Source organism: Sapajus apella, unplaced genomic scaffold (genome assembly GCF_009761245.1).
Source record: "Sapajus apella isolate SASKATOON/1434 unplaced genomic scaffold, GSC_monkey_1.0 scaffold853, whole genome shotgun sequence".
Lineage (NCBI taxonomy): Eukaryota > Metazoa > Chordata > Mammalia > Primates > Cebidae > Sapajus > Sapajus apella.
Window position 1 is genome coordinate 1 of NW_022437779.1, and position 25493 is coordinate 25493.

Below are 25493 nucleotides of genomic sequence, written 5' to 3' on the forward strand. Positions count from 1 at the left end.
CTTCAGTTTCTCACTTCCACTCCCCAGTGACAACCAGTATTACACATTTTTGTGTATATCCTTCCAAAGATATTCTTCCCACATATAAAGTTTTAAAAATGTAAGATAGGTATGCATTTAATAGAATCATAACATAAAGTTTTACAGCCTGTTTTTTTCCCACCATCAGTACCATATTACAGACAGATTTCTATGTCAATGATTAGAAATTAATTACATCTTTTTTCGTTTTGTTTTTGTAATGTTTTAACTAAAAGTGCACAAGTCGCTGTGCAAAGACAGATGAAATATCACTAAGTGAACACACGCTGGTAACCAGTATTTACCTGTTTGTTTTCTTCCTTTCCAAACTTTCTACCTTGTTTCTTTCTCTTGCCTTGTTACACTCACTGGCAGGATCTTTATTGCAGCTTTGAGTTGTAGTGGAGGCATCAGACCTTCTTCTCCCATCCCCAGTCTTAGTAGGAAGGCTTTGGGTATTTCACCATTAAATGAAATATTTGACGCCAGTTTATTGTAGCTACCCTTGGTCAGAGTAATAAAGTTTCCTTCTAGTCTTAGTTTGCTAAGATTGTTTATCATGGATGTTTTTTTAATTGTATCAAGTTTTTTTTTTTTCTTCATCGACTGGGAGAATTATATTGTTTTTCTCCTTTTCTCTGTTGATGTGGAATTATACTGACTTGGTTTTGAAAACTAATTCCATCTTGTATCCTTTGTCGATACACCACAAATCATTCTCCAAAGTGACTATGGTAACTTACATTCTCAGTAATGTATGAAAATATATGTTTCCTAACCGCCCCAGCAAACACTTGATGTTTTTAGACTTTAAAAAAAGGTTCCCATTTAATAGGTTAAAATTAGATACAGTCAACAAAACTGGGTCTTACTTTGTAAAAAATATGTTTTTAGACAATGATAGAAAATAAGAATGAAACTAGTTCATGTGTTCTATGTGGGACCATGGGAGAAACTGCTTTTAAATAGGATTTCTTATGAAGTTTTAAAAATGGAAGGGAAACCTGATGGCAGAGAGCAGCCAGGCCCGCAGTCACCTGTGGATGCACAGACTGTGGCAGAGCCTGGAACGCACCAAGGACCAAAAGTCCCCACAGGCAGTCAGTTCAGTGACAGCATCACTAATTACCTGATCAGCGTCCCAGTAGCACATGGAGAGGACAGGGAGGCCCAAGATAAGTGCGGGCCAGGGGAGGTCTCCAGTGATGGGGTGTGGCTTGGTCCAGTTTCCTCTCCCAGTCTTGGTACCAGGGGAGGTCTCCAGTGATGGGATGTGGCTTGGTCCAGTTTCCTCTCCCAGCCTTACTTGGTACCGCAGAGAGGTACTTATGCAGCCACCCCTGGTGTCCTTCCACTTCCCTCAAGGCTTAAAAGTGCCATGATGTTTATCAGTCTTTTAAAGAGCACAATAGCATGTGACTGAGGAACCAAGACTACAAAGAAGTGCCTCGTTTCCTGGGAATGTTTCAGGTTGGGGAAGTGGTGAGGATCCACTGACGGGAAATGCTCATGGCTGAAGAAAGATGAGGCCTGATGCCTGGCAGTTGGGTTCAGCCACACGGAGACCATGTTGTGCCCCACAAAAGCAATCTGGTGGAGTGGTGCCAGGAAAGGGAGAAGGCCGGGGTCACAGAACCTGTGCAGGGATTTGGAGCCAGAGGGCTCCTCAGAATGGGTGCAGAGATGGTCTGTGAGGACCTGTCTGACTTCAGTGAGGGCTTCAGGGGCAGAGAGTGAGGAAAGCAGCCCTGCTCAGGAGGACACCAGGGTGGGGAAGCAGGTCTCAGGGAGGGCTAGGTCTCAGTCCAAACAGCAAGGGAGAGAATGTTCCAGGGAGAGGCTTCCCTGGGGTCTCCTGAGGGTTCAGAGGAAAGGTTTCAGCAGGTGGGGTCAGAAAGGGAGTGTTCAGGGCTGTGGGGAGAGGGTGACCTGAGCTTCTTACAGCCCCTGATGCAAACAGTGATAAAGGGCATAATGAGGCTAGTCCAGAGTCTGAGGTAGAGCGTGGTGAGGAGGCTGTGAGTTTTGGGGAGGGAGGGAGAAAAGGGCCTGGCTTAAGAAGGCAGGGTCCTGGGCTCTCTACAGTCCAGCCAGTGAAGGACGGAGCCCGGAGGGGCCCAGACCTCCCTTATGACACCTGCACAAAGAAGTGTCTATCTGGCCAGGCAGTGTTCTGTAGACTGCTGTCGGGTGGGGGAGCGGCTTCCCCTGGGCACAGGACCCCAGGCACCTGCAGAATGCAGGGTTCCAGGCTCCCTCAGATGCCCGCTGATGGCTCTCTTCTGAGGGGCTGTAAACTGGCTCACTGGGTACCCACAATGTGTAAGGCACTTGTTCTCAGTATAATGCACCAGGCACTGCCAGACTTACCCATTTATGATAGGCACAATTACTATCCCCATTTTAGAGCTAGGGAAACTGAGGCACTGAGCAGTTAATCAACTTGCCCAGGCTCTAAGGACAGTCAGCGTAGAGCTGGGGTCTCAACACAAGCAGGCTCCCTCACAGTGTGAGCTCCTCACTACTGGCTGTCCCACTGCCCTTGTCCAGACTTGGCTGTCTGGGGTGGCAGTTGTGCCTTTGGGCTGTAGTTGAATGGCCAGTTGCCTCTTCCAGACTGGCTCCCACCCCTCTCCTGGCAGCAGCCTCTCAGGTCCCAGAAGCTGATAATTGTGTGATAAATGGGACTCTGCAAATGGTGGTAAGGGTGTGGATGCAAAGGGGTTGTCTCCTCCTCATCCAGGGGAAAAGCATTTCCAGGAGCTGACCACGGTGCTGACCCAAGAGGAGCAGGCCCCAAGGATCAGGTCCTCGTGTGCTACAGGGACAACTCGGTAATGTTCAAATCCCGTGGTTAGGTGTTTTCTTTAGCTTGGCCTAGAGAAATGATGGCGACTTTCCTGTGCTCCCCTGGCATCTGGTGGGGATGCCGGTTCTGCAGGGAAGGCAGTGCCCACCCAGACTGGCATGTGGGGCTCCGTAAAGCTGGGGTGTCAACAGCTTCTGGCTGTCACCACCTATACGCTGTTCCCCTGGGCCCTGCCTGCTGTCCCGTTACCCCCAAGTCCTGATGCCCCTACACCTGAAAGGCAGAGGCTCAGCATCTTCTCCCTGAGCTACGGGGCCTGGCGGTGCTCTCCTGGGCAAACCTGCCCACAGACCCTCAGGTGCAGTGACCTTGAGGACTGTAAGCTTGCTGCCCAAGCACCCAGGTGGCCACTCAGTGGGCTCTGGGTCCCCTCCTTCCTCACCTCTTCTGCCTGCCTCAGTCCCCACCCGCTCCCCAGGCTCACCCTGCCTGTAGCAGTGTGGGACAGCCCTATCGCTCCCCTGGCACCGGGAGGCACACCCCGCAGCCACCTCCACAAGGTTCTCCAGCTCATGGTTCAAGGCTGCCTCCCCCAGGTCTCCCAACTCAGGAACCATTTCCTCCATCCACTGACAGGCAAAAGTCGCCTCTGAGTCTCAACTCTCACTTCTCCTCCCTCCCCGAAGCCAGGACCCACAGTCCTGTCCCTCCCTGTTTTCCATCTCCCCTGCAGGAGGGAATCCAGCTAACACCTCTCCCACCTGAATCCCCCGTCTTGACTGTTCCCACTGGCTCCCATGCATCCCAGCCTGCTTTCTTCCTTGTGCCACGAATGCCCCATGAATCTGAGCCTGCCTATGGCACCCACACCCACCGCTCCCTCCCCTCCCTGAGCCCACTGCTGGACCCATCTCAGGCCCTGTGGAGCTGCTGGGTGTCCTGAGTCCCCTGAGGTGACCAGGCCACTGCCCTAAAGGCACATCTTGCTGTCTGCTGTCCCCATGCCAGGAATGGTGCACCCAGCACGTCCTCAGTGAGTTCCCCCTTCCCGGGACCCCCTCCAGGCTCTTTCCACACCTGTGTCCCCACTGTGCCTCGACCAGACTTGGGCACCAATGCCCCTTCCTGGGACAGCTGGCACACTTCTTGCTGCAGGTGATGAAACGCCCTCTCTTGTAAGGCTGAGTCAGCCAGCCCTGAAGCGGGAGCATCCCCACCCCACCCCCCAGGCACCTCCACTGCCAGCATCTCACTCTCGGGATGTTCCCCATTCCCCAAGTGTCTCCTCAGCAGGTGTCTACCCAAGTCTGTGTGCCGCCACCGGCTCCCAATGGCTCAGAGCAGCCTGGGTGGGTGGGGTGGGTAGCCCGGGATGGGCTTGTGCACTGCCCTAGATTCTAACAGCCTCCTCGGAGGTCACAGGTGGGTTGGAGGTGGGCTCACCCTGCCTTGAGCTTCCAGCAAACACTTCCCAGGGCAGTTCGGCAGGGTCAGACCAGGTCTCCTAGCCTCTTTTCACCAGCTCTGCCAGGGGCCCCCAGGCCCTCCAACCCCTCACCTGTCCCTGTCCATGTGGTGAGAGCATCAGGCCACACCCACCTGAGGAGAAATCAGGGCCTCATCTGCCACAGCGTAGGGGCCTAGGAGGAGGCGGGAGCTTACCTGAGAACAGGAGAGGCCACATTCCTCAATCCTGGGGATGGCCAGGCTCTGGAAGGTGCCCCAGGTCAGGCCGAGGAATGCAAGTACTTGCCCAGCCAGCATCTGGCTGTGCATTGACAGCTCTCACTGGAGACTGTGGACGTGAGGGGGGCAAGTTTGCAGGGTGCCCTGTGGCAGCGGCTCCTGGCCAACCCTGCAGCTCCAGCCCCAAAGACGAACAGAGGAGAGAAGGCTGCTCCTCACAGCAGGAGCAAGTGGACATGCTCCCTCCTGGCAAAACAGGGCTCCCTTTACGGACAGCAGCCCGGAGACTTTCCACCACCCGGGGCCGTGAGACTGTGGCCAGACACTTGTGGAGTTTCTAGGTTTCCAAAGGAAGCATCCAGAAACCTTGAGGTCTTTGGAGTCTCAGAACACCCTAATGGGGTTCCCCACAGGGCGGCCACTGGAGCAGAGATAGCTCCAGGCCAGCGGGATCAAGGCATCACCTGTGTGCACCCCCTTCAGGCGTTCATGAGGCCGGGACAGCAGACAAGGGCCCTGGAAAGCTGGCTGGGCTGGCAAACAGGGGCAGAATCTGTCTTGGGCACTGGTACCCCAGAACCCCTGGCTTCAGCCCCGGCCTCTAAGGGACAGCCCTCTCCTGGGACCTAAGACTCCACCCCAAGTCCTCAGCCCTCACCTCCCCTCCAGATTCAAGAGGCCACCCCCCCCACCCTGTTCAGTCCTCTGTGAGGTTCCCCACTCCAGAGGGCAGCCCCCAAGGCTGGGAACTCTGGGACTCGGCTTCTGCTCAGGCAACTGTTCTGAGTCCTCTTATTATCTGGAGTATCCAATGTGTAGGAAAGTTTTTGGGCAGAAGCTTACTGCTTCCCATTTGCCTCCAGCCAGGGCAGGGGGTTGGAGAGAACCAGGGTGTGGTTCTGGGCGACCTGGCTCCTCTCTTCCTGGACAGGCCCAGAGTCCCTGTGTCCAGCCCAATCTGTATGTCTCGGCAGCACAGAAGCTCATGCCTCTGTTCCTGGGAGGGCACTGCCCCATGTGTGTGTATGTGTGTGTGTGTGTGTGTGCACATGTGTGTTCATGTGTGTGTGTGTGCACATGCATGTGTGTGTGTATGGTGGGGTATGGAAGGAGTGTATAGCTGGGGTGTTCTGCCTGGAATACCCACAGGACCCCCAGACTGGGAGAGGCCATGGACCTCACACTGTGGGCTCAAGGAGCATCAGGAGGGAGCTTGGAAGCAAGCTCTGGGGCTGGGTCCCAGGGGAGGGAAGGCGGCAGGGGCCTGCCATGGCTATGAGCTCCCTCCTCCTTTCTGCCACCTCCCACTGCCCACCTCCCTGCCTCCTGGGCCATCACGTCGGCCCTGCTCCCACCTCCATGGGCTGGAACTTATGCAGTCATTGCTGGGCAGAGTCCATGGGGCTGAGCACTCCCTGCCCATAGTATGCCTGTGGCCACGGTGCCTTGCAGAGTGCCTGGTGCTGGCCTCCACACCACAGCGTGGTCAGCAGGCAGGTATGTTTGGGGGTGGCCCAGGACGGTCTCTGTCACCCACTGTTCCATACTCACTGGGCTGTAAGACAGATACTGCAGCTGGGCCTCACCCGTCAGCCTGGTGTCCAGCCCTCCTTATACTGGGGGGCTGCTGAGCCATGGCAGGTGTCATAGGCGACGTCCATGGGTACGGTCAGTAGGATCCTTGAGAAAGGACAATGTCCCTCCCGCCCCGGACCCCTCACATCCGAATCTCTCTGTCTCCAGGCCTCACTGGGACAGGCCCCCACCATGACACACAGTTGCCTGAAGGTGTCCTCCCAGCACCATGATGCAGGCAGGGGCTGCAGGCAGCCAGTAGCAAGTGACCTCGTGTGGGGATGGCCCATGGGGTGTGGCTGGTACCGGTCCCAAGGCCCAGGAAGGATGGCGAAGCCAGGCCCTTGCCCTGGCCCGGCCACCCTCTCCAATCCCAGGACGGGGGCTCTGTCGCTGGCTCTGAGGGCTACGGGATTGGCCCTGCTCAGTATCCGTGAAGAGCCAGGCCACTGGATCACAGACAGGCCCCAACCACCTCCTGGACGAGGCCTGGGGTGGCAGGGGGAGTCTTCCCATATCTGCGTCTCCAGGGCAGCACGGCCACACGGCCCACTGACTCCCATGTGCCAAGAAGCCCAACTGCAAAGGGATCGCACGGTCCAACCCTGGGGTCTCCCTCAGAGCCCACGCTGGGCACCACATGGGAGGAAAAGTGAGTGGGAGAGCCTGGGCGGTGCCAAGACTTGGACAAATGCAGGACGAACAAACCAGCGTCTGCCTGGGACCCCCGGGCTGGTGCCTTTCCCAGGGTGGCTTGGAGGGGCCGGGGCAGACGTGGGGATGCCGGGCGCGGGGCACCCAGGAAAACCGGCGAGGACGCGGGTTCTCTGCAACAGCGCGGTGTTCTCGGCCTCCACTCCGCGCAGATTTTCACGGACACGCGCCTGGCTCCGGGCCATGGTCCTGGTTCCCGCGTGGGTCCTGGCTCATGGGGTCCGAGGGCTGCAGCTCTGCCAGCCCAGCGGCACGAAGCGCTCGGGGTTCCCTCTGCAGCCATGGGTAGAGACGGGTGCTGAGACCGCTGGCGTCGGCCTCGCATCCAGACGCGCCTCCCTCCGTCCAACTGCCCCCCCCCGGGTGCGCTGGGACCCTCCACCCCGACAGCGCCTTCCTCCACCTGTAGTCGCGCCCCGAGCCCTCCCCACCCACCACCGCTCATCCAGCCCCATGACGTCCCACACCTCTGAGACCTCTGGACGGCGTCCAAGATGCTGCGCCCACGCCCGGTGACCCTCACGCCAGGCCACAGACCCCTGAATCCTTACCCACGTCCTCCCCCACCCCAGCCCCACCCCCCGACTGTGCCCCTGGCCTCATCCCGGCGCCCTTGGGTCCCTCAGTCCACACCCACCAACAGGCGACGTCCACTCCCCTCAAGGCCACGACCCCAGGCAGGCCCCTCAGGGGCATCTCACCACCTGCCAGAGCAGCCCAGCGGAAAGTCCAGCCCCAGGTGGCTCCCAGCTCACTCCTGCATGGAGCCCACCTTATTCCTCCAGCTTTCAGAAAACCAAGACCTCTACTCAAATACCGGCCGGGCAGGCGTGATGGCTCACGTCTGTAATCCCAGCACTTTGGGAGGCTGAGGCGAGGGGATCACCAGGTGACAAGTTTGAGACCAGCTTGGCCAGCATGGTGAAACCCCGTCTCTACTAAATATGCCAAAAATTAGCTGGGTGTAGTGGTAGGTGCTTGTAGTCCCAGCTACTCAGGAGTCTGAGGCAGGAGAATCGCTTGAACTCCAGAGGCAGAGGTGGCAGTGAGCTGAGATCACACCATTGCACTCCAGCCTGCGCAATAAGAGCAAAACTACTTCTCAAATAAAAATTAAAAACGTGGGCAGGGGGTCGGGGAGGGGCATCGCGCCTCTGGGTGAAGGCTCTGTGGATGGGGAGGTCCCTTTCCTCACCCTGCCTAATGCCCCTCCCCCTAGCCTCTCACCCCAGAGGGGGAGTCCAGGTCTGCCTCTCCCAGCCCTCCTCGAGGTGAGTCCTGCCTAGAAGGACCCAACCAGCCGGCAGATTTGGAGAAGAGCAGCTCCCACCCCGACTCCTCCTGTGCTGCTGTGCCTGGGCTCAGGTTCAGATGCCTGGTGCTGAGCTGGGCCAGACCAAGTGGGTGGTAGGCACAGGGTGGTGCCTGCGGATGAGGGGCAGCAGCTGGGGCAGCCCCCCAGAGTCCCAGGGCAGGTCAGTGACTGTACAGGTCAGTAAGGAGGTGGGAGTGTCGAGGCTGAGGGTGTTTCTGTCCCCATGAGAGGCTGCAGCTGGTGCAGGCCATCTGGGCACACTGGCACCTTAGAGCTGCAGGAGGGACTTAGCCTCCTGTGGGACAGGCGGCATCTCGTGAGTGGAGTCCCAGCCCCTGAACCTCAGTGGGAATCAGGAGGTGGCAACACCTGCGTGCTGTCCTAGAGACCACTCGTAAAAACCCCATCATGCCCTTGTAAAGAGCCCGCCGCGCCCTCGTAGAGACCCCGCCACGGCCTCCTAAAGACCTCATCACTCCCTCATAAAAACCCTCAAGCGGGAGAAACAGGTGAAGCTGCCTGCTGGCCAGCCTCATCCCAGTCCCACATCCTTCTCAGCTACTCTGAGGCCAAGAGCAGCCAGTGGCAGCCCCTTGATTCTGAAGGTTTAGCCAGGGCTCAGAAGAGCCCGATAGGAGCCAGGCATGGTGGCTCCACCTGTAACCTCAGCCCCTCAGAGCCTTCAGAAAACCAGACACAAAAGCCCAGTGGTCACTTTTGCCACCTCACTCAGCCAGGGAGTTTGTGCTATTCATGGCGCGGTTCAAGGCCTGAACACAAATCCTCCTGACCCGCACCACACCCCAGAGGTATTGAGAAAGGCATCACCCGCCAGGTTCTACAAAGTGGACCCCACTATCCACCCAGCCAGCACTCCCACTCCTCCCCCCAGACACCCATGCGGGGCTGAAACAGGTGCCACATGCCTCAAACCCCCTCCCAAGCTCACACCCACACCTCCGTCAGGGGACACCCGGGCCCCAGCATGGAAGCCTGCTCTGCACCCTGTCCTGGAGGGCACAGCGGCTGCTGCTGAGGGAGAGTTGGGGATGAAGCAGGTGGCCCCCACGCCCCTGCGTTACCTGGGGCTCCGGGTGGCAGACGCAGGGCGCCCTCCTCTGTCTTCAGGCCCTGTAGCACAGGCGCCAGGGGTGCACATTAAACAGGTTTGGATCTGAGTATCTGGTAGGCTGGGCTTCGGTGTCAGGTGTTCAGGGCCTGACTGTCCACATGGTGGCAAAGGCAGGCAGGGAGCTCTGCCTTCCTGGCAGCCTTGGTGTGGGTGGGCTGTGTGGCTCTGCCACTCTCAGCTGGCCTTTTTAGGGGTGCCAGCAAGGCCAGGGGGAGCCCCTTCTCATCCTTCAGTCCCAGGTCTCACTGGAGAGCCAGTCGTATGGGTCCCTGGGTGGGGTCTAGCATGGCGAGGGGGCACTGTGCCTTCAGCAGCTGTGCGTCCCACAGTGGGGCTGAGGTCTTGAGGTTGCAGACAGGCAGCACCTGCCTTCTTACCCTCCTCATACCAATGCCCGCCACACAGAGGTCAGACCCGCTGAATGGGGGCAGCTCAACTGCCGGCTGAGGGGAAGGCACAGGTTGGGCGTGCTGGGATGTGGCCGGGAAGGTGGAGTCTGTGCAGGAGGGGTTGGTCAGGGCACAGACCCCTGCCCAACTCAGGAGTGTACACCTGGGGTCCCATGCAGACCCTCGGGAGGCTCCCAGGCTCTGTAGAGCCTGCGGGTAGCCCAGACTTCCTGAGGCTTGAGGGGCAATCTAGAGGGCCCCACACCCAAGGACTGGGCTGCCCTTTTCTCCAGTTTAGCCACAAAGAGGCTTCAAGAGAGAGGCATCGGCCACACTTCCCAATGGCTCCAGCATGTCTCCAGGCACAGGCCTCACCCCCCAGGAAGGTCCCAAGGGGAGAAGGAGGCCCCCAAAAGATCCTCGGAGTGGAAGACACTGCAGGCCAAAGGGAAGGAGCAGCACAGTGGGCCTGGAGGCTGCCAGCATGGAGTCCCCATCTCCAACACCAGTCAGGGCTGGGTGGGGCTGGGAATGAGGGAGGAAAGCTGGACAGAGCCCTGAGCCAAGAGAGCAGGGCTGCCCTGCACACCCGGACGCCTGTAGCAGCCCCTTTCTCAGTGCCAATGAGGCATCGAGTCCCACAGGAGGGCATGACAGGCCTGGATCACAGAGCAGGTGTCCTGGAGCAGGATCAGCATCCTCCATGGACCCTCTGGGGCTGGCGGCCTGTGGCTACACCCTCACTGAGTAATCAGGTGGCAAAGCGTCCACACGGGGGGCTGCCATCAAACCCCCCAGAGGATGGCACCCGCCACCCGGGCAGGGGCGGGCAAGGCTCACCTGCCTCCACAGGAGATCGAAGTTGCCAATGTCACAGCTGCGGTCCACGGCCACCTTGATGGCATCCTCCTGCACCTTTGCACACAGCTGGGCCGAGACGGTCATGGACGGGTGCGTGGTGGGGCTGGAGTTGATCTTGATCAGCCAGGGCCTGAAGTCCCTCCTGAGCACAAAGTCGGCCCCATAGAGCTCAAAGCTGTTCTTATGAGGCTCCACGTGATCCTGCGCCACCATCATGATGTGGGTGATGGGCACCTTCATGGACAGGTAGATGACGCTGCCCCACGTGGTGCCACGGCCCTGGCGCTGCAGATATTCCTGGAACCTGGTGCTGGTCCACATGTTGTGTGCTGGCAGCAGAGGGCTGCGGCCTGCGTCATTCTTCAGGTGCTTCTGGACGGCGTTGTTGCACAAGTGGATGGCACTGCGTGGGGTGGGGGGTGGGGGTTGAGGAGCAGGTGCTCAGCCTCCAACCCAGGAAGGCGCCCAAGGTGGGTCCTCCCAACCGTGCTGCGCCCACTCAGCTGGCTCTAGAGAACCTCATCCCCAAGGACTCCCACGCCCTGCCAGAGGAACCCAGGCCGCCTGGGGGACTCTCCTGGCTCCCCAGCTGACACAGCCCAGGACAACCAACCCTAAGTCCAGTGGGCAGATGCCATGGAATGCACTTGGGGGCAGGGCAGAAGCCTACCAGCCCAGGGCCCCCAACTAGGCTCTGCTGGCAAGTAAGAGCCTCCCTGTGCCTCAGTTTCCCCATCTGCATGTGGCCAGAGGGATGCTGGTGACACAGGGTGAGAAACAGTCACCTACCTAAAATTGTCAGTAATTTAGCTATACTCTTGCCCTATTTCTAAACAGGATTTAAAACTACTAACATGGTTTAGGAGATTGCACTATGCTGTATGTATGTCAAAAGCATTTTCACTTCCATTGTACGTGTGTTGGGCCAGGAATTTTCCACCTTGTTTGTTGGCGGGGGGAGAAGAGACCACCCATGACTCTATGTAAGTTATATTTCCACTGCATGAAAAGAAAGAAGAGGCAGGCATGTAGAAGAGTGTTTTAGCAAAAATAGCTCATCAGTGTTCAGACCTGCAGGGCTAACATTTAACCCTTTTCTTTAATTTTTGTCAGTATGCATCTGACCCGATGTCAGGGACTCTCGCATCACCGGGATGCATGTTTATGTCCCAGATGGAGAAGTGGCTCAGAGAGGCCCTGAGATTGGCCAGGCACACGGCACACAGCACATGGCTCTCGGCTGGAGGCCTAGGGACAGGGGCTGGAAGGGGCCCTGGCTTCCCACTGCACAGGAGCTGCTTTTGCACTGGTGAGTTCCTGGAACACTTCCAGGCACACTTGACCAGAGGCATCGGGCGGGTGAGAGTCAAGGCCCCAGGCCAGCTCCTCCCAGGCCCTCTTCTGGGCGTGACTTCCAGCACAACATCCAGCATGACCGCAGCCCCCAGCCTGGGCCAGAGTTGAACACCCTGCAAGGTCTCTGTTAAGTGACTCTTGGGCCTCCCTGGATTGTAACTCCCTTGTAAAGCAGCCCCGACTCCTGCCCAGCCATCAGGTCCCTCAGCCCCTCACACCAAGCGAGGGTCACACAACAGTCAGAAGGAAGCCTGGCGCAAAGGCTGGCAGATGTCACCGTGTGGACAGCACGCTCCTGAGGACACCATCAGCTCTTGCCATCCTGTCCATGAGGGACGGGGTGAGGCAGGGGTCTCTCCACCCTGGGCTCACGGATGTCTGAGCCTCCGCCAGGCACCCTACACATCACTGCACTGGGGTCCAGGTGCTGTCCACACCATTCTGATACCCGCAGGCACAGGCAAAATGGGGCCTTTTAAGATTTTCCGGAGAAGATGCACAGAGCGTGGGTCATAGGGCACTGGCTTTGAAGGCTGGTGGGCCTGAGCCTGTCCCAGGGGGAGGTCATCAGCCTCCCAAGCCTCAGTTTCCCCACCTGTGCCTCTTGTGGTGGCAGGTGGCAGTGAGTGGGCCCTGCTGGGGCCGCTTCTCACTGCGGCTGCTCCAGGGGTGAGGACAGCAGCCCATTTCTTGGCCTGAGGTGTCCAGCTCACCCTCTGCACTGGCCTGTCCAGCTTGTCCAGGGAGAAGCGCTGTGTTGAGAACTGCAGGTAACTCTCCTTGTAGAAGCAGATGGTCAGGGCGTTCCAGTCCGTGACAAGGAACCACTGCCTGATGTCAAACTTGGTGTCGTAGATGAGCATTGGTGTCTCGATGTACTTCTGGGCCACCCACTTATTGTCCCTGGAAGGAGGGTGCTCTGCACCACCAGCTTGAGGATCTCCTCCACACGGTCCATGCACACTATGTCTGCAAGAGGCCACCAGTCAGCCCAGCCTGCACGGCCACTGTGCAGCTCCTGAGCCCAGGGGCAGGGCCACAGCCTGGCCTCAAGACCTGCACTAGCTTTGTTCTGGGGCCAGCAGGCAGCACGGCCGGGGGGTGGGGAAGGCCTAGCACTCACGGATGAGGTGGAAGCCAGTGCCAGTCTTCCCCAAGCTCTCCCCCAACAGAACCAGCCCCCAGGACTCTGAGGGAACACAGATCGGTGAAGATGCAGGGACAGAGTCCTTTTTAAAAGGGAGCCAGCAGGATGGGTGTGGTGGCACACACCTGTAATCCCAGCACTCTGGAAGGCCAAGGTGGGTGGATCATTTGAGGTTGGGAGTTCGAGATCAGCCTGGCCAATGGGTAAAATCCCTCTCTACTAAAAATACAAAAATTATTCTCCTGCCTCAGCCTCCTGAGTAGCTGGGATTACAGTGTGTGTCACCTGATTTTGTCAAAACATGCCCAAAATTAGCTGGATGTGGTGGTGCACGCCTGCATTCCCAGCTACTCGGGAAGCTGAGGCAGGAGAATTGCTTACACCCAGGAGGCAGAGGTTGCAGTGAGCTAAGATTGCACCACTGCAGTCCAGCCTGGGACTCCATCTCGATAAGTAAATAGATAAAAGGGAGTCAGTATGCCCTAGGCCACACTCTGGGGTTTGGTGTAAACAGGGAGCAGGGCATTCTAAGGACCTGAGAGCAGCCACCAGGCTGGGTGGTGGGGTCTGCTGAGGGCTGTGAGCGGCAGCACTCGGGGTCTTGGAGTCCTGTGAGAGTAACACTAGGAAGGGCAGGGTGGGGGGCCGCTGGTCCTCTTGTGCAGGTGGGTTTTCCAATTTCCCACCCTTGCCCCCAAGTTAGGCCACACAACTGTGGAGACCAGCAGTACCTGTGCAGATGGCCGCAGCACTTCCTGCCAGCTGCTCTTTCTCTGCTGCAATAGCCTGAAGCCTCAAATTAACTGGGGTCACAAGACGGGGGCCTGGATGGGAGGCACATCCCTGCCACGCTCCCACACCAGGTCACGATGGACAACAGGCATGCATGAAAGTGGAGCTGCTTTTCACAAGAGCCCCGGATATATCTGTTACTGCTCGTTACGTGGCACCATCGAGTCTATTCTGACTGATACGGTGTGCAGGGGAGCTCCATCTGCAGAGGCACAAAGCAGAACAAGATGGAGGCAAGATTTTCCTGTAAAAATACCAGATTTTCTTCTTCAGTTTTGGGAAGCTGAGACCTCGCTATCCTCAGATGAAGCTTGGGACACAGCCACAAACCAGTGACGTCACTCTGGGCCAGCACGTGAGGGCCCAACGGGACCAGGAGGGGGCATAGCTAGTGACAGGGTAGCACGAGGTGCATTTGGTTTGGAGCAGGTGGGTTTGGAGTGTCCACAAAGTGTCCCTGGGGATGCAGGTGTCTACAGTGGGCGGAAAGTCTAGCCTGATGGACAGCAGCAGACGGGGAAGGTGAGTGCTTTGGACAGCCTGGGGAGAGCACCCCACACATGGCCAGGCAGGGTGGGCACTCATGGGGAGCCAGATGAAAGCCTGCAGGCTGCCAGGGGAGTATGGGCCACACACACCCAGAAAAGGGCATGTGGCAGGACGAAAGAGGCTTTAGATTGAATGTAAGAAAATCACAACTTAATAAAGACTTTGAGATGGAGTTCCACTCTTGTTTCCCAAGCTAGAGTGCAATGGCGCAATCTCAGCTCACGGCAACCTCCACCTCCAGGGTTCAAGAGATTCTCTGGCCTCAGCCACCCACCACCATGCCCAGCTGATTTTGTATTTTTAGTAGAGATGGAGTTTCTCCATGTTGATCAGGCTGGTCTCGAACTCCTGACCTCAGGTGATCCACCTTCCTCGGTCTCCCAAGTGCTGGGATTACAGGCGTGAGCCACTGCACTGGGCCAAGATTTTTTAAAAATCACACAAAACAGCCTGGGCAACATGGCAAAACCACATCTCTACAAGAAAAAAAAATCAACTGGGTATGGTGTTACACACCTATAGTCCCAGTTACTCAGGAGGCTGAGGTGGGAGGATCACTTGAGCCTGGTGAGGCTGAGGCTGCAGTGAGCCGTGATTGCACCACTGCACTCCAGCCTGGGCTACAGAGTAAGGCCCTGTCTCAAAAAAGTTTAAAAATTAATAATAGTAAAAAATCACATGAAAATCAACCACTTGTAAATAAAAAAATAAAACTCTTCAAAATAACTCGAGGCAGACAAAACCAAGCTAAAAGTAATGTCTATTTAGATACGAAGACAAATGAGAACATTACGTAACATAATCAAGATGATGCAGCTTAAGCTACATTCAGAGGAAATTTCATAGCCTTAAAGCTTTTATTATTGCATAAGAAATGAACATAAATGAACTTAGCATCTAAGAGATAAGGGGGAAAATCTGTCAGGAAAATTGAAAAATGCAACCAGATGTTTGTTCTTTGGAAACAGGAATAAGAATAGACCATTAGGAAGTCCTGTTGTTTTTTTTTTAATAGGACACACTGTACTCACCAGTGGGAATAGAAAAGAGAACATAGTCACAGCTACATTCAAGAAGATGTAGAAAACCACAGACAAAGTGTAAAAGGTATTAAGAATCTACCTCCTAGAGTCTGGTATTTACAGGTGAGTTTTATAATAAATTCAAGGACTAGGAATTCCATTGTTAATTGGGATGAAAGTCCTTCATCCATTTTAGAGGCTTGCATACTCGTGATACCAAGAGGGCAATCATGGCAATATTAAAACCAAAACCAAAGGGGTGTAGGGACTCATGCCTGTCATCCCAGCAGTTTGAGAGGCTGAGGCAGGTGAATCACTTGAGGTCAGGAGTTCGAGACCAGCCTGGCCAACATGGTGAAACTTTGTATCTACTAAAAATACAAAAAATTAGCTGGGTGTGGTGAGCGCCTGTAGTTCCAGCTACTCGGGAGGCTGAGGCAGGATGATTGTTTGAACCTGAGAGGTGGAGGTTGCAGTGAGGCGACATTGCACCACTGCACTCCAGCCTGGACAACAAAAGTGAAACTACATCTTGAATTAAAAATAATAATAATAAAAAGAAAACCATATACCAGTTTGTGAATACAAAGGAGGGAACCTAATTCGTCAACCAGAACCCAGCCTTGTGAATTGAACACAAGCTGTGAAGACGTCTCCTCGTCCAAGACTGCTCCAGTGCCCGTGAGACCGAGCTCCATGCTGCCTCGGCATTCTGCCCCCACACTTCCTTCCCCATGGTGCATGGGCCTGAGACTGTCCTTCGCTCATGGCAGCCGGCATCAAGTGGGGCCCTCAGTAGCTGTGAATGTGGTCCAGGTGGCACCCACACCAGCGAACTCACCTCGGCCACGGGACTTGGCCGCAGGCTTTATAATCCAGATGTTCCGAAGCCCGTTGATGTCTGTCTGAGGGTTCACAGATGTGATTTTATTCAGCGGAGCCTGGCACTGAGGAAAGTAATTTCTTGAATTGGAGATGAAAGCATCACCACTACAAAGCAAGAGCTGGAAAGTGCATGAGACTCCGAGGCTGGGGCCCACCTCGCCCACCAAGCAGGCTCCACTCTGGGATGGTCCGGGTCTGACCTGGCAGGAAAGGGCTGGGGGTTGCCCAGGGCATTCTGCCAATAGACAGACACCTGGAAACTCAACCCTGTGAGGCCACACCAGGCAAAGGCCTTGTGGAGGGCCATGTGGGGACCCCAGTGTGAGGGTCTGAACTGGCCATGGGCCCCAAGCAGCACCCTGCCTGGGTGGAAATGGTGGGAGGCAGGTGAGGGGAGACACAGGCATGCCCGGGTTCCACCTGTGGTTGGTGGTGCCTGGGCCCATTCCCTGGTAGGAAAGTGACTGGCCTGTGCAGGCCTCCTGTGTCGCCGCCAGCTGCCAGCACCACATCCTGTGAGCTCAACGTCAGCCTGACTCAAGACCCTGTTGGTGGATTTGCAGTCATGGGCTAGACTCCAGAATTGATAACTACAGAGAAAAAGGAGGGGGTAAGGAGAGCTATTTGATTGGGTTTAGAGCTCAAGGGTGCACTCCTGCTGCCCAGACGGTGGAGGGGAAGCCATGCGTGCCAGCAGCCACCCCAGGGCCCGTTGGACCTGTTGGACCCATCCTGCATGGGCAGACTCAGGGCTGCAAAGAAAAAGGCCCAGCATGGAGCCCCCCTGACATCCTGACAAGGCGGCTGGAGCACAGGAGCAGGGCCGGCGGGTCCAGCGGGGCTCCAAGGACACCAGCTGTGACTCTCCTTCCCAGCCTGAGCTTGGGTGGGGCTCCATTCACACCTGCTGGGGCAGCTTGAAGGGGTAAGTGAGGCTGGGGTGTCCCTGACAACATGGGAAGGGCCCTGCCCTGTGGAGCTATGTGACAGGCCCCTCCCAGGAAGGACTGAAGGTGACCTCAGGTGGGCAGCACCTCCCGGCTCTCACCAGCCAACACGCCTCCTCCCTGGTGAGTGGCGTGCACTGCTGGCCCCAGGATAGGAACATGACCCTCCACTGTGGTGAGGACGTGAAGCAAACCAGGTGCAGCCAGCCCCCCGACACCGCACCCCTGAAACAGCCCCATCCCTGCTGCACAGGCCGGCCCAAAATGATCTTGTGTAAATAGGGTGGGTCACCGTGGATGTCCACCATGCTGGTCACAGCCAACGCCACCCAGGGGACCAGCAAGTTTCCAGTGACCCAGGGCTGCAGTGACTTGCTCAGGAGGAAGATGAGCTGTGACCATCCCATGGGAAGGAATCCCTCACGGTGTCCCCAGGACAGCCCAGCCCCCAGCCAGGGAAACCCTCACTCTAGGAGGTGGGATTTGAGCAGGACCACCCTCCCCACAGGTGCACACACTGCAGTGTTGGCCCTGCTTTTCGGGGAGAAGGTTGAGAGCAGTGAAGGTTAGAGCTGCTCACGAGCCCAGCAGAGCGCCACGCAGGAGCTGGCAAAACCCAGGAACCATGAAATGCGCATCCCAGACTCAACAGAGAACAAGCTGGGCCTCCAGTTGCTGGCAGTGAGCAGCACACAGCCACGGCTGAGTCCTGACCCCGGGGCACACCTGCCAGGGATCACCTGAGGCAGCAGGGGCTCCCAGGGAGAGCCTCTCCTGCAGCAGCTGGGAAGCTCCTGTGGACACCCACACACCCTCGTGATGTGGTTTGGGATGAGTCGGCCACAGGGACACGCGGAAGTCTGATGCTGCCATCTGGTGGTCACCCCTGGGACTTCCTTTTAATTCAGCTCTAAGAAAATGCAGCGCGGTGCATCCTGCCATACTCGAAGACCCCACATTTGTCAGCGAGGACAGACCTCACAGACTTGCCCCTGGCAGCAGCTGCTCATGTTTCTGGGGTGCCAGGACCACCTCTGCCCAGTTCCTCTTTCTGGTGGCTGCTGTCAAGGGAGTGCTGGACTCCTGGCTCCAGGAAGAGCTTGGCCCTCAGCAGGGGGCAGGAAGACCAGGGTCAGCCTTTGGAACCCTGGAGCAGCGAATGGTGATGAGGTTGGCGAGCCGGGAGCTCTGGGCCCAAGCACGCCTCTGCCAGTCACTTGCCAATGGCCAAGAGTGAAGCAGGTGGCCCAGCTGTGAAATGGACAAATCCCACCTGCCTGTCTCAGACTGGGGGGGGGGGGCTCAAATGACATCACACACTTCTGGATTTTGAAGATGCATGAGACAATGTTACTACCCAAAGGCACCCCAAGGGGGGTATCCATCCTCTCAACATCCCTGGTGAGACAGGTAACAGAGGGTCTAGGCACCCTGACACCCATAAGGCACCCCAACATCCAGACAGACACCCCAATACCCAACAAACATCCCAGACTCCAGACAAGTGCCTCAATACTCAACAGGCATCTCGACACCCAGAGAGAATCCCCAACATCCAGACAGACACCCCAATACCTAACAAGAATACCCCACAGGTAAGTTAATGCCCAGACAGGTGACCCAGTTTCCAGAGGCTGCATGGCCCCTGCAGCTCCTGCAATCCCCAGTCGCTGGCTCTGGCATGTGCTGAGGGAGGCTGTACTTCAGGCTCTGTGAGCCGAGGGCCTGTGCAAGTCTTACTGAATGAGGGCATAGTACTGCTGGGTCAGGTCCTCCCACTCGGCCTCAGTGAGGTCCTCCGTGATGCCCTCCGCCATGTCGATGTCCTCATGCTCCAGCTTCCCCAGGCAGGTCTGGTACACCTTGCATGTGACATCCACAAGCTGCCCGGGAAGGCCCGTGAGCTTTGCCTCAGCATTTTCAGCATCTGAAACCCAAACACAGGCACATGGAGAATGGACCCCCACAAGGAGGCAGCCCTGCCCACCTCGTGGAGTGATACCTAAAGCCATGGACAAAGGCAGCTCCACTCCCTCTGTGCCCCAATACCTGACAAGTATCCCAGACACCCAGAAGGCACCCCAAGACCCCACAAAGCTTCTCTGGGCAGCCACCTGGATGCCACGCCTGCATCTGTGCAGGTGACTTCCTCCCCCTGAACGGCCCCATCCTCCACTGGCTCCCTGAGTACCACCTCCCCAAACAAACATGTGAAACCTGCCGCCTGACTCTCATGCCCCACAGTAGCAATTACTGATAAGTTCAACTTCATTAAAATGAAAAGCTTCTGCTCTGTAAAGGACAATGAGAAGACAAGCCATAGATTGGGAGGAAATATTTGCACACATCTAATAAAGGAATGTTATCTAGAGTATGCAGAGAACTCTTTTAAGTCAACAATAAGAAAACATAATTTTATTTTTTATTTGTATTTTTTTGAGCAGAGTTTTGCACTTGTCTCCCAGGCTGGAGTGCAATGGCAAGATCTTGGCTCACTGCAACCTCCACCTTCCAGGTTCAAGAAATTCTTGTGCCTTAGCCTCTCAAGTAGCTGGGATTACAAGTGCCCACCATCACACCTAGTTAATTTTGTATTTTTAGTAGAGATGGAGTTTCACCATGTTAGCCTAGTTGTTCTCAAACTCCTGACCTCAAGTGATCCACCTGCCTCAGCTTCCCAAAGTGCTGGGATTACAGGTGTGAACCGCCACACCCAGCCAGAAAATATAATTTACAAATGTGACCCTGAACGGTCACCCCTCACCAAAAAAGTCCATACAGACGGAAAACAAGCATATGAACACATGCTCAACATCAAATGCCACTGTGGAATCACGAATCACAACAATAATGAGGCACTATGACAGACCCAGGAGAATGGAACAGACAGAACACTGAGAACATCAAATGCTGGTGAGGATGTGGACAGGAACTCTCCCTCATTGCTGGTGGAAATGCAAAATGGTGCAGCTACTTTGGAAGACAGTCTGGCATTTTCTTAGAAAACTAAACATACTCTTGCCGCACCACCCAGTAAGTACACTCCTCGGTATCTGCCCAAAGGAGGTCAAAATTTATGGCCCCACAAAGACCTGCACACAGATGTTTATAGAAATATTATTCATGATTGTCAAAACCTGGAAGTGACCAAGATGTCTTTCAGTAGATGAAGAGATAAATAAACAGTGGTGGATCCAGAGAGTGGAATATTACTCAGCACTAAAAAGAAATGCACTATCAAGCCGTGAAAAGACTTGGAAGAATCTTAAATGCATATCACTAAGTCAAAGAAGCCCATCTGAAAAGGCTCCATGCTACGTGGTTCTATCCAAATGGCATTCTAGAAAAGGCAAAACCATGGAGACAGAAAAAGATCAGTGGTAGCCAGGAGCTTGGGGTGGGGGTGGGGGAATGAGGAGACAGATCACAGAGCATTTTGGGGCTGGGGATCTTCTCTGCCTGATAGTGGAATGGTGGATACATGTCATCATACATTTGTCCAAACCTGCAGAATGTATAAAACCATTTGGGTTACCATGATGTGTCAATGTAAGTTCATCAACTGTGTTAAAATTATTAATTAGGCCGGGTGCAGTGGCTCAAGCCTGTAATCCCAGCACTGTGTGGGCAGCCAACGTGGGTGGATCACTTGAGGTCAGGAGTTCGAGATCAGCCTGGCCAACATGGTGAAACCCCATCTCTACTAAAAATACAAAAAATTAGCCAGGTGTGGTGTCATGTGCCTATAATCCCAGCTACTCAGGAGGCTGAGGCAGGAGAATCACTTGAACCAGGGAGGTGGAGGTTGCAGTGAGCCAAGATCACACCATTTTGCACTCCACCTGGGTGACAGAGTGAGACTTCATCTCAAAAGAAAAACAGAATCATTAATTAGGAGGCCATCGGGCTGAGATGGCCCAAGTGGCCTCATGTCCAACATAAGCAAGCCAAAACCTAACTCAGAATTGAAAGCGAAACCTGAGCACAGCCAGTCACAGGCAGCCAGCTGGGCAAAGTTCCCACTCAGCACAGACGAGGCCACTGCCCCAGCATTCAGCAATCAGGATTTGTTTCTTTCACATTTACCTAGAAGAGCTTCTCCCTCAGTGGAGCCCTGCAGCCGTCTGATTGGCACAAATACACACTAACAGTCTAATGCACTCATGTTCGTCTGTCAGCAGTTGAAGTGAACGCATGGCTCTGCAGGGGTGTCGACAGTGGGGGAGGCGTGTGGCAAATCCTGGGCCTCTGCTCGGCGGTGCTGTGAACCTAAAACTGCTCTAGAAATCACATTTTATTAAAGTCACAAGAAAGATTTGGATTTTGTCCAAAACCACGATGGCTGGCTCACGTCCCTGCACCACCTGGGGCACCTCTTCCTGTATTCTCTCCCACAGGGCCTTTCTGGGGAGACTCAGGCTGTGGCATCAGGGTGGCCATGGGGCACAACCACAGGCTGGAACCACGTCCATGGCACGGAACTGTGGTGGTGAGCGTGGGACTCGGATGTCCCAGGGCTGTGTTAACTGCCAGGTGCTTCGCAAACCAGGCGACTTCAGCGTTTAGCCCCACGGTTAGATCAGGAAACCTGTTTGTTGTGAGAATCAAGAGAGTCTGAGGCATGGCTGCATCTGGTCCCGGCTGCTCAGACCCTCGAGACTGACCATGCCCAGGAGGAAGGAGGGCCCCCGTGGAGGCCCCCAGCTCTGGATGCCCGGCACTGCCCGGCCCCAGCCCCACGCCCCACACACCTGCCCTGCTGCTCAGCTCGCTGCTCTCGGCCTCCTCCACCTGGGCCGTGGGCTTGCTGCTGCCGAAACTCTGGTGACTGACCACCCACTTGAGGATGCTGGACGCCATGGTACGCCAGAAATCATCTGGAAGGACAGCACAGCCTCATCCTCTGCTCAGGCTGGAACTGAAGGACAGCATGGCCTCACCCTGCACCTGAGCCTGGGCTGGGGACTGGAGTCGGGACCAGGGCCTTGGAGTCTCCAGCACCTGCCCCACTTCCTGCCCTCACAGCTGGTGGAGGCCAGGCCTGCTCCCACAGCCCACGCTGCCTGTCCTTCTCCGCCCAGCACCTCTGTGACTGCAGCTGTCTAGCTGCACCCCTTGGCCTCCAACCATGGAGCTCGCCTCACCCCAGCTGCTCGTGCACTGTCCCCAGGCCCAGAGGCAGGGCCACACATTTGGTGACTGCCTGCCCTCCCACCCCTGCACCCCTGGCCCCTGCACTGCCATGACCACGGCCTCTGTCCTCTGTCCTCAGACCTGGCACTATCAATCTGTCTTGGTGCCAGGGGGATCTTTCCAGAAGCCTCTCTGCTGACAGCACTGGGCCCTCTGCCCCGTCCCATGCATTGCTGTGTCTCAGAAGGCAGAGCATGCATCTCATGGGGCCTGCAGGCCAGGGGTTGAGCAGCAAGGTGACCATGCCCAGCCCGGCCAAGCTGGGCATCACTCTGAGCTGGCACAAGCCAGCAGGGCCTCCCCCGCCCGCCCTGACCAACACCTGCTCCACAGACCCAGTGCCCCTCCCCCTTCCGAGGTTGCCCATGAACGTTTCCAGATGAGCCCTTGCCAGGGCACCAGAGGTGCTGAGCTGGGGTGCTGGCTGGGACCGGGGGCTGTGTCACTCACCCAGGAACTCCTGCTGCTCGCTGTCAGCGCAGAGGCTGTAGCAGCATGGGAAGAAGGAGTCGGGGTTCACTGGGACGTACCATGGCAGGCTCCACATGTTTATGCACAGCCCGATCTCCAGAGACAGCGGCGCGTTAGGACCGAGGGGCAGCTCCGCTCCGCATCGCTCAAAAGGCAGGACCCGGCATCCATCTCAGACTTGCCTGACCACCGGGCACCACAAGGCACACCTGGGGCAGACCCCTCCCACTCCCTGTCCCCAGTCTCTCAGCCCCTCAGGGCCCCAGGCCAGGCTCTGCACACAGGGTCTTTGCAGAAGCTGTGTTTCCATCAGCATGGCCGGCCCTGGCCTGACCCGGAGGCGGCCTTGGGGTGGCAGGTGTGGAAGGGCACCTTATCCCCTGCCCCTGCCCCGTAAGCTGTGCTGAAGTAGCCACACCTGGCCTGCTGATGGGGCCCCTGTGCCAGGAAAGCCCCTCTGCCCTACCCCTCCCTCAGCAGGGTCCCCACACCCTGCATCCTGGCCAGGCTCCAACCCTGGGCCTTGGTGGAAAGGTGTGGCAGCTGCCTTGTGCAGAGCCAGGGACGGGGGAGGCAGGAAAGTGCCCAGTGACGTACATTCCCAGTCAGGGACCCCCACAGTGGAAGACCGCACCCCTGCCCCTGGGGACCCACAGCCCCTTCAGGGCCCAAAGCTTAGTGGCAGCTCCCACTCAGCCCATCTTTGACTTGGCCTCTGTGCCCTGAGGTCCCAGATTCATCCAGAGACACAGATCAAAGGGCCCAGGGGTGCTAGGGGTGGGGTGGGCACTGAGTGATTCTGGCCATGGTGTTAGAGCAGGAGTCCCAGGAGGCACCCAGGAGGTGAATGGTGGCCACCTACGGCCACCCATGGCCACTGACCAGCCGCCAGGGGTCCCTAGTGGCTGCAGAGGCCCCTCACCCCACCCGTGCTGGCTCCTGCCAGCCCCCGGCCACCCTCAGCAGTGGCTCACCTTGGTGGTGAAGGAGGTGGTCTTGGCGTAGTGGTTCAGCATCTGGTCACAGGTCAGGTTGTGATGGTCAATATGTCCCTCTTGATGGTCCAGAGGAGGTAGGGCATCTCATTTTTTACCAACCTAGACTGGCAAGAAGAAAGTCTTTGTTGATAGGCAGCAGTCAAGGTTCACGCCAGCCGGGACATGTCGGAGCGAGGCGAACATCAGAGGATAAATTGTGCACAGCGTGAGGCTCCCAGCCGTGCTCCTTGAGGGCCTCCTGCACACGGGGCCTCGGGCACAGCCAGGACCACACAGGGTTCCACTCAGGGGCCTGGTGCTCTGGGGAGCCACCCCTGATGTGGGAGCTGCAGATGGGACCTGAGCCCTCCACATGGGGTCTCCATGGGGTGGGGACGAGCCACTGGCCAAGGTAGAATACAAAACACTTCACGACCAGGAGCTCACAGTCCCCGAGATGGAGGCCCCCAGGCCTGCACCACCCGCAGAGCCCCACCTGAGCCCCAGGCACCGGCCTCTGATCCTGCCCTGCTGATAGAGGGGCTGGGCGCGGAGCTGGGGCCTGAGGCTGGGGCGTCCAGTTGGCACTTTTCTGTTTACAACAATGGCCCGTGTTGAGTCAAAATTCCAACCAGGCCAGGCATGGTGGCACAGGCAGGCCTGTAATCCCAGCACTTCGGGAGCCTGAGGTGGGTGGATCACGAGGCCAAGAGATTGAGACAATCCTGGCCAACATGGCGAAACCCTGTCTCTACTGAAAGTGCAAAAATTAGCTGGGCATGGTGGCATGCACCTGTAGTCCCAGCTACTCGGGAGGCTGAGACAGCAGACTCACTTGAGCCTAAGAGATGGAGGTTGCAGTGAGCCGAGATTGCACCACTGCACTCCAGCCTGGGCAATAAAGCGAGACTCTGTCTCCAAAAAAAAAAAAAAAGAAAGAAAGAAAGAAAAAGAAAAAGAAAAAGAATTGAAAAGAATTCCAACCATACAAAGAGATTCAAGAAAGGAAAACATTCTTGAAAATCCTCCCCCAAGAGATAATCTCTGACCTGACACCTTGGGGAGCAGCCATCTGAGTTGGTCTCTGCAGACAAGTGCGTGTGGACACACAGACATGCACATTTACCTGCATGGGCAGAATCCCACACACGACATTCCACAAGGTGGAAGGTTCCACGCAGTGCCCTGTGAGTGCAGGCCGGGCCTCCCTTCGCCCTGCTCTGTGCAGACCCCAGGGCACCCAGCCCCTCTATCAGCAGGGCAGGACTTCATGGTCCGACCTCCTGTTCCTACCCTTGGAGTGGCATCTGTCACTTTCCTTGTCATTTTCAGATAGAAGTCTCGTTTTTAACATGTTTTGAATTATCTTAGAAATATAAGTGTAAGGCTGGGCTTGGTGGCTCACACCTGTAATCCCAGAACTTTGGGAGGTCAAGGCTGGTGGATCACCTGAGGTCAGGAGTTCAAGACCAGTCTGGCCAACAGGTGAAACCCGTCTCTATTAAAAATACAAAAATTAGCCAGTTGTGGTGATGTGCACCTGTAATCCCAGCTACTCAGGAGGCTGAGGCAGGAGAATCACTTGAACCTGGGAGGCAGAGGTTGCAGTGAGCCGAGATTGAGCCTCTGCACTCCTGCCTGGGTAACAAGAG

The 25493-nt window shown here is 56.4% G+C and overlaps 1 pseudogene; it reads right to left on the reverse strand.

Moving 5' to 3' along the window:
- Positions 1–9202: 9202 nt before the first annotated feature.
- Positions 9203–23966, reverse strand: LOC116546398 (annotated as a pseudogene).
- Between the last annotated feature and the right edge of the window lie 1527 nt (positions 23967–25493).